The 10,000-nt window shown below is 37.0% G+C and overlaps 1 protein-coding gene across 4 annotated transcripts in view; it reads left to right on the top strand.

Moving 5' to 3' along the window:
- skor2 (SKI family transcriptional corepressor 2) overlaps positions 1-10,000 on the top strand; it is a 94,512-nt gene that overhangs the window by 73,090 nt on the left and 11,422 nt on the right. For 2 of the 4 annotated variants that reach the window (XM_046860894.1, XM_046860890.1), the window contains exons 1-2: positions 8,363-8,404; positions 9,118-9,180. The gene's annotated coding sequence lies outside the window, so the exon portion shown is untranslated. Of the gene's footprint in view, positions 1-8,362; positions 8,405-9,117; positions 9,181-10,000 lie in introns of those variants that run through there. The other 2 variants (XM_046860892.1, XM_046860891.1) reach the window with 1 other exon arrangement.

The following is a 10,000-nucleotide window of genomic DNA, read 5'->3' as shown; positions in this document are numbered from 1 at the left end:
ATAGCTGTACAGGGCACACTGTGGCAGATTTCCAGTGGAGATCAAATGAGATGAAGGATTTGGGGAGGCATGTCGTCTCCTTCTGCTTCTCCTGCAGTCATCACAGAATTAACAGAGACGGATGCGAATGTGTGCGTTGATGTTGGTGTGTGTGTGTGTGTGTGTGTGTGTGTGTGTGTGTGTGTGTGTGTGTGTGTGTGTGTGTGATTGTACTCTAGAGACTAAGGCTAAAAAAAAAAGCTAAATAAACAACTTGGCTGCATCATTAAGGACTTGGCACATATTTTAAAAAAGGGAAAAAGAAAAGAACTGGATTTGGTGGATCTCCACAGGGTTTCAGGGTAAACACTGACTTCTGTTTTATTGCTACTGATGAATAAAAGTTCATACATACATTTTATATATTTGCATATTTTATACATAAATTTATAGCTAATAAGACTGTATACAGTACACATATGTTAGTTACTTGTTTAGTCAGTGGTTCATCACTGCGCTGTGGTGATTAGTGAATATTGTAATATTACCACTTCTACTACTTCTACTAATACTACTAATAGTATTACTACTAATTACTACTCCTACTAATACTTCTGCTACTACTAACACTACCTCTGCTACTTCGCTAATACTAATACCACTTCTACTGCTACTACTGCTACTACTTTACATACTGAAATAAATGCTACCAACACCTTTTCTACAACAACTAATAATACTACTATAAATACTACTATTACTCCTACTCCTAAATACTACTTCTAATACTAATTTCAGAAGCTGTTTTCAGTGTGTATGCACAGTAGTATGCATTTTTACATTCTTAAGAATCTCTAATTCAGTGCATTTTATCCCCTCCCACATCTTCCACCTAAAAAACACCTTCCAGTCCATCAGGTGGTCTCACAGTAAACGATCAAGGCAACATCTAGAGCTCTTCTCATATGCTGCATAGGTTTACTACTGAAATCATGTAAATATGGATCTTCTTTTAGGAAAGAAGGATTCATCGTGTTTATTGTTTTTTTTATAACGATTTAGATAATCTTCAATCCACTTGCCGGACAGATTTGATTATTAAAACAACATATTCGCAGTCATTTATAGAATGAAGAACAAACCATCTGTCTCGGTCCCTTCACTGATCTCGTCTCTGCATTGTGTTTATTAATGGAAGCAGTGAAACTCTGTACATCTGCAGCTGAGACGACTTCACTTTTATTCATATAAAATAATCAGGAAAAAAGGCTTTAAAACTGTGAGTTTGTCACCTGATGTGAGGTTTTCTCCAATGAATTGCAAATCAGGAAGGAGAGGGGGCGGGGCTTAGCTGAAGCATCCTGAAGCATCAGGTATAATATTTTGTTTAATTCTACACAAAGTGTGTGAACTAGTTGTACTTTTCATACTGGTTACATATGAGAAGTACCCAGACAATAGTTAGATTTTTTTTTTTATTTGAAAGTTGTACCTAAATTATTTGCTAAAGTTGATACAGAGTTTGGACACCTGCTAATAGAAGGTCCTCGGGGCTGATGGGTAATGTAGTTTAGTGCAGATGTTGGCAAAATCCTGACAATTCACATTAAAAACATGTACTCAAGACCATGCTCATTTCTCTGTATGAAATACAAATGTTTCTATCCTTATTTGTTTTGTTTATTTAAATCCATCTCATCCTCACGGTTCTCTTGCAGCACTTTATCTTTCAGGATTAAAAATAAGGATTAAATTCGTAAGATATTATTACAGGAAAAACACCAACATGGCTGCTTCTGTTGTTTCCTACATGTTCCTGGTTCTTGCATCATTCTCCATTAGTCTCCTTCTCCAATAATCATACACTCTAATACACCACTTAATCATCTCAGCCAACTAAGCTAAACGTGATCTGTCATGTAGTCATGTGATTAGAGCTTTTTTTCATAACAACCCCCATTAAAAACACTTCAAATTGCCCTTGTGTCAGTCAGAAGTTTATTCCCGGTGGAATGAACGGCGTGTAGATTCAGTGATACGCATGTGATACGTGTGTGAATTGAGATTTAATCCTTATTCAGTCTAGTGTGTACATGTGATTCTGTTTACTGAGCTGTTGAACTATGTTTAATATTTTATTTGTTGTTGTCACTGCTGCTGATGTGAGCGAGCTAATGAGAATTGTTATTTAAAAACAGGAAGAGATTTGTGGGCCGTTGCCTCAATAATAATTATGTGTGTTAATTGGCTTTGCTTGTGTGCGTTTGCCCACTGGTGCCTCCCAGGTAGAACATTTGACTGAAGTGTATGTGTGTGTGTGTGTGTGTGTGTGTGTGTGTGTGTGTGTGTGTGTGTGTGTGTGTTTAATGATGTCAGTTTGGTGGAAATGTCTCACAAAAGGCTTGCATACAGCATGCTTTACACAGACCTCATTATAGCACCGTCTGAGTTTTATTGCTTCGGCAACATTCGCTACGAAATCGTACACGCCGTCTTTTGCGTTCAAATACATTCTTAAAAAATTTACTGATCAATATTTTTTTTGCATTACAGTCAGTCCCCGACTTACGATGGAGATGTGTAATGAGGATACCATCATAACTTGAAATGATCGTAAGTTGAGACAGGAATCTTAAAGATTAGTGAACACTATGCGGTAATATACTGTAATTTGTTAATAATTGAACTACATATATTTATATATGTACATATATATATATATATGTATGTATGTGGCAGCGGGCATGCGGATAAGCGTCGGTTCAGGAAAGAGGGCGGAGCATGCGCCGCTACGTTTGCCTGCCGTAAGAAAATATTTGTACAATTTTGTCGTATTGCTGTCGTCATCGTAAAATCTAAAAATCGCTTGCCGAAAAAATTGTAGCTGGGGGACTACCTGCATTTTGTACTTTTTACATACTCTATTACTGGCCTTTTAATTAGAAACACCTTCACACACAATAGTTTATGCAATTCTTCAATTAATCACTCAGGTAGCAGCGACGCAGTGCATAAAGTCATGCAGGTACATGAAGCTCATGAGAAATAGGGGGAAATGTGATATCGGTGACATTGATCACAGCATGGCTGTTGGTGCCAGATTAGATTGGATTAGATTGGACACTTCTGCTGGGATCTTCACCCCCAATACTCTCTACATTTACATATGTCACATTCGGCAGATGCCCTTATCCGGAACGACATACATTTAGCGATTTTATACGGTTTGAAAGAGGCAGATGTAGAGGACAGGGGGTATGGAGACGGATGATCCGCTGTGGTGACCCCCTAATGGGAGAAGCCGAAAGAAGAAGATGAAGATACAACTGAGCAGTTGAGGGTTAAGGGTCTCGCTTAAGGGCCCAGCGGTGGCATCTTGGCATTGCTGGGATTTGAATTTACAACCTTCTGATCCAAAATGCAACACATTAACCACTGACCTACTACATCTCCATCTCTACACACAGAGTGGTGCAAAAAACAAAAAACAGCCCAGGAGTAGCAGCTTAGGGTGGCTGGGATTTCAACTCACAGCATTCAAAGTCAAAGGCCAATGCCTTAACCACCTTTCCGTAAGGATGCCAAGCGCAGGAATCTGAGGTTCAGAGGAACAGGACTGTGTATGACGATGCACATGATGAGACAGGAGCATCGCATAAAAAAACTAAACGATTTTGTTTATTTAATTATAATAGAACTATCCAGTGACCTGATGTAACTCTGAGCACATCACACTTTCGACTTCTGTATACAGAGTCATTGTATTGAGCCTAAAAAAAACATGTTTATGGCCACATATATTTTGGTATAAATCTTGTTTTTGGCTTTTTCTACACACAGCACATACACATGTTTACTTCTCCAAATCATCTTATGGGAGTATCTTTTTCAGCTCAGACTGCGAAAACAAAACTGATGTCACGAAATCCGGCTTATTAACATCACGAGCCGAATAAATAGGACGCCAAAAAAAACAACAACAACTACATATCCCTTTATTGTTAGTGGGTGGAAACGAAGCACGGTAAAGTCTTTAATCTTTATTCTGCCATATTCCCCTCTGTTTCCAGGGATTACAGCGCCGATTAAGAGCTTGCACAATTAATACGGGCAGGAACACCATATGTAACATATATCTATACCAGTGATCATCTCTGGCGTGTGAGACGAAAAACAGTCTCTGGTTTGCTAAACACCTAAATACAAGTGATTATAAACAATGGCGTGTTAAAACACTCTTCTAAAGTCCTGTATGTGGCAGTGCAGGAAGTTAAACATGCACTCTGGAAGCCTATTTATCAAACAGACCTGGAAAGTTTTCCTCATTTAGAGCACTGTGTAAATGAATGAAATTGTAAAATTATAGGGATCGTAAATGGTTAATGGACTTCCTGTCTCCAGAAGAGCAGCACCGCTGGCCTGCTCCACACAAACAATGGTGATTAAGCAGTGGATTAAACCTTCTCATAAATAATGAAGTACAATGTTTTCCCTGCTTCCTGTCCTCTTCCTCTAATAGCCACATTAAAAGCTGTTTACAAGTCGGTGGTGAGAGGAACTGAGAGAGAGAGAGAGAGAGAGCTCTTAATGAGCCAGAGAGAGAGAGAGAGAGAGAGAGAGAGAGAGAGAGAGATGTGGTTTCGTCCAAATTAGTTCTCGATGTATGCAAACATGGCAAAGAGTCAGATTCCTACCACCTTCCTGCTACTTATTGACAATAAGCCTGAGATCCCAGTCGTGCAGCAGGAGTAAGAGATGCCAGCAGATTGGTGGACCAGTACCTGTGAGAAAGTGTCTAATTACAAATCCTGCAATATAAATTCTGGCTGTGGGCCTGTACACTCATTAAGAAAGTGTAAAGTTAGTCGAGTTTGCTTAACTATGATCCCTGTTTACCTGGAGCAAAGGGTTCGACCCCCCTCTCCTCACCACAGCCCCCCCACCCCCAAACCAGGAGTTCTTTATACAAAAAGCTTCTCGTGTTACAGAAAACATTCACTACAACAGGATCGATCATTTCGCTAACACACTTGTTTGTAAATGGAGTAGCGATCTGAAGGAATTAGTCAGTTCACATTACAAAAACTCTTACGACGAAAGCGAATTCCCCGCTCGCATCCTCGTGATTCACAGTTTAACAGGTCCTGTTCGTTGAATAAAAAAAAAATGATGTCAATTTTGATCCACGCTGATGTTTTAACAGATCTGCGATTCCCTCACCGTGTTTTAATGGTCCAAAGTGACTGGTTTTAAATAAAAAATAATAATCTGGAAAATCATTTACTAAAACACGAAACCTGCTAAATTATTGGATGAATTCCCAAAGCAGCACAGCAATTAACATTCAGACTATTTAACACGTTACGTTTGATCAATTCGAGAGTTTTTTTTATCAGATACTTTAAAAAAAAGCTTCGGTGTTAAATATTCTGATTGTATTTAATTCGTTTATTTACTCATCTTTGGTAACCACTAGATCCTGTTTAGGCTTTAGGTGGGAAATTCAGTAGATTAGTAGGTCTGACTTTCCTTTACATACACTCTATGGACAAAGGTATTGGGACACCTGACTTTTCCAGCCAGATGTGATTCTTCCCCAAACACTTCCCACAAAGTTTGAGGCGTATGGGATGTCGAAATTTTGCCTCAATGCCTCTGTGCACAAAGCCAGCTCCATGAAGATTTGCTTAACATGAGTTGGAGCAGAAGATCTCCTGCTATAGAGCTCCAACTCTACTAAACAATGAATGTGAATGCTGACTGCAGCTTCCTCACTTCATCCCACCTACATCATGTGGCTGAATGAGCACAAAACCCCACAGAATCTAGTAGAACATCTTCCCAGAAGAGTGAAGGCTATTATAACAGCAAATAGGGTCTGAATGTGGAATGGGATGTTCAAAAAGAAGCACAAACTAATCTTATGGTTGTGTAAACAAACTTTCGTCTGTAAAAGCAAATTATTACTGTTTACTAAAATGATTTCTTCAGACATGTGAACATGGGTGCATGAGTACAGGGCAAAGGTATGTGTCCTATACCACAGCAATGGTAAGAAACTGAATCTTATTGTTCAGAATTTATTGTGTTATGGCTTCATATTAAAATTCTTGTTTGCATTTCAAATTTCCTTCAACAATATCTATAGTAAGTAGGAGATATCCGTTCCCAGCAGTGGACTTCACCACCAGGAAAAAAGTCTTTAGAGTGGATCATTTGGTTTTTTCCTCCGTAAAAAGGCTCAGATATGCTCAATCTTACAAAGACTGGAATCCAAATCAGTGGAAAAGAGTATCATGGAAATACAAATTTGATGTTTTTGAGTCCAATCATCAACAGTTTGAGAGAGATGGACGAATGAGTGCTTGCAACCTTCAGTGAAACATGGTGGAGGCTCCATTCTGGTTCAGGGCTTCTGAAAAGTACAGACAGATTTATATTCATCAATACATTCCTTCTGAAAGACAAATATCTGCATGATTCCAGGCACCATGGTAATGCAGTGAAATCATATTTATGCAGAGAAACAGCTGATAAAACACTGGCACTCATGAACTGAACTCTGAGTCCAGCCCTGAATATTATAGAGGCTGAGAGGAGGACGGGGTCAGAGAGAGAACTACAGAACATCCTAAATCTGAGGAAGAAGTCTTAGAAGTGCTAAAGTTTTATATACAAGAAAATGACTTCAGAAAACTATTTTGTGTATGCAATAATGAGAGTAAAAAAGAAATATGTAAATAATTATAGTAGTTAATATATAAATTAAAAGACTTTATACTGTATGTGTGTATATATATATATATATACTCCAGTATATTTATAGTTTGTGAAATGAAACATGACACTGAGTGCTAAGAGATATCTACATCTTCACAGCAGATTTCAGAAGATTAGTAGTGACCTTCTGAGATGGAGAGATCCTCTTCCCTCACAGTCGTACCATGCAGACACGTGCTTTGAGCTGTGTTTATGATTATTGTAAAAGACATCCTAATGTATGGAGTTTCCTACATAACTAATCCTGCTCATGAATCATTTGTAAAGGATGTACATTTCAAGCTCGCTGCACAGATCAATGAGGAGCTCAGAGCTGAGGTAAATGTTTCATGCATTGTCCTGCAACTGTCTCACTTTTAATGATTATGTTGAATGATGTCTGCCTCTGGTACGGCTCTTCGGCTGCTTTGATTTCCAAAATAGTTGACCTATTCGGGGTATTTTTTTAAGTCACCACTTTATGACTGCATTTCCGTTTGTCTGGGTGTGGTTTCAACATTTTAACCAATGAAATGCCAATGAGATGCAGGTTTGTACATATCACTGACTTTATAATAAAATTCAGACTTTACGATCACAGCAGACAGAATTCATTGAGTTCTTTTATAAACTTTTCCATGATTTGCTTTTTATTTTGAATTGGTCTGATCAAGTGTCTAAAATGTACTTCTTGGTTTTACACAGGCCCTACTGCGAGTCTACTGTGTCAGGAAAGAGCAGGAAATCTGTTTCATCCCAAAGCCTGAAAAATAACTGCTTATTTTCCACCTTCACACCGACTTCTACTAGATTGCATATTTGTGATGAATAAACGAAATCAATTTACTCACCAGCAACTTATTAATTCCTGAAATTCTTTCACTGTATGCATGATTTTGCTAATTCCTTTGCTCATTTTGCTTATTTTATATACATGATCAATCAAATAACTTACACATAAATGTGTTTTTTTTTTATTTTTAAACACAAATGTTAAAAGCTACAGTCAGATGTGCTTAAAAAAACAAGCAGAAAACCACCAGATAATGGCATTTACTCTTCCTTCTTCATGTTCCATCGATGACGCCGTCGGGGTACATCTTCTGTATGTTTAATTTGTATCTGTGAATATAGTGTACATCATTGTACTCTAAGGACCACTGATAAGGATAAGGGTAATTAACTGTAGACCACGTGCACCTTCTCAGTTAATAAACACACACTACATGTACAAAAGCAGATTAAACCTATTTTAAATTGTATCTTGATAGTAATAATCAGATGAAATAAATAATACAAATATTTTGTCATTTTTAAACGTTGTATCTTTCAATGCAATAGTAAGAAAGACATTATATGGTGTAATTTTGAATGGGGTTTATCTATTCAACTTGGCAACCAACTAAAAATAGAAAAATAAGGAGTGATTCCAGGATGCAGGGTGGTTCAGTGGTATATTTTATAATCACACCAGGATGGAAGATGAGTTGGCAAAGTTACACTATGGGGTTTGTTCAGCATGCACTGGGCGGGTTTTCATTTGAAAATGTGGAGAAAGCTGTTTACACAATCTGGCAACCCGATTTGAGGCGCCAGTGTGTAAAAGAGAAGCTCAGCAAAGCCAGGGAGATCGAGAAGCGCCAAGACGCGCGCGTGCTGAAGGCAGGTAAGAAGTGATTGCTTTATATCTGAAAAAAAAATATGGAAAAGTTTGCAGGGAAAAATGTAAGATGTTTCAAGATGTTTTATCAGACCAACTGGACACAGATGGACACTGATAGTGTTAGGTGTTAATTCATCTTGATAGGAGTGTGTGTGTGTGTGTGTGTGTGTGTGTGTGTGTGTGTGTGTGTGTGTGTGTGTGTGTGTCCAGTAAGTAGTTTAAACATAAATGACTGAAGGTGTTTTGCTCTGTTTTGTTCATGTAAAGTCTTTATCAGCTCCCAGCACGTGTCTCTGTAAAGCGAGATGGTGTGAATTTTTGTTCTTTGCAACATTTACTATTTATATACATTATAAAAAAAAAAAAATCCTAATTAATTAATTAAACGATGTAAATGTGAATTCAGCTTTCAATAATAAGGGGAATTTATTTAGCAAAAATCTGAAAAAAAAGCAAAAACGCAAAATATTCTTTTTTATTCCTTTCTTATTTTTCTTGCGTTCCTGGTGTGAGGTCATGTGTCATCTTGTGGTTGTCTTTATTTTAAACTCACAAACAAACATTTATTCAGCATTAAAATCTCAGTGATGATCACAATTTTATTATTATGCGCGTCTTAGTTTTATGAGACCAAGTCGAAATGAATTTACACATCTGTAAATGTCGGTGTGTGTGTGTGTGTGTGTGTGTGTGTGTGTGTGTGTGTGTTGTCTTAGACTCCAGCTCATGCTGCACAGTGAGGTGGACATCATCTGAAGCTCTTGTGAATATCCAGTCAGGTATGTAAATATTTTTATTTTTTTTTCACGATACTGATATTTGTTCTGCAGATCAGCAGCTTTTCTGAACTGGAATTATTTTATTAATCTGTCTCACACTTTTTGCACAATTTGTACCAGTTTATATAAATAAATAAATAAAAAACACTAATCATTTTAAACGATATCCAGCTGTTTAATCTGTTATATTACAGCTATTGAAAACATTCAGTTCAGGACGATTACAAGAACAATTACATCCAAATAAAAAGATAATGATAATGAAATCAGAGAAGCAGTCAGAGAAGAAGCTTTAGAGTTTGGAGGAGGAATCGTTCTGCACATCATGGCCTCGTTTTGCAGATACACACATTCAGAACATCTGTGTGAAATCAGTGTTTTATTAAATAACACAAAAATGGGTTTTCTTTTTTTTTGTGATGCACGCGGATTTATTTACATAAATTAGAATACATATATAGTTTATATCAAAAGTTTAATAAAAAGTTATAATCATGAGAAAAAAAATTATAAAGCTTGAAAAAACTTAAAAAAATAGTATTTCAAAAAACACTACATATTTTCTTATTTTCTTTATTTTGGACAGACTGCAAGAACTTGGTGAGATAATAAGTGGTGAACTATGACGTCAGAGAGGTAGAGAGAGAGATAGAGATGCAGAGAGATGAATATATACAGAAAGACTTATATATAAAAAAAGATAATACTTTTTAAAAAGAAATACTATTGCATATTGTTTTATTAAACGTGTATAAATCGCTTACGTCATTAAAGAGACGATTTGTTCAGACGAAAAATTTTTTCTGGCTTCATAGTAACA

This window comes from Silurus meridionalis, chromosome 11 (assembly GCF_014805685.1).
Source record: "Silurus meridionalis isolate SWU-2019-XX chromosome 11, ASM1480568v1, whole genome shotgun sequence".
In the NCBI taxonomy this organism is placed as follows: Eukaryota; Metazoa; Chordata; class Actinopteri; order Siluriformes; family Siluridae; genus Silurus; species Silurus meridionalis.
The sequence above is the reverse complement of the archived record's forward strand: the minus strand, read 5'-3'. Positions and strand labels throughout refer to the sequence as shown.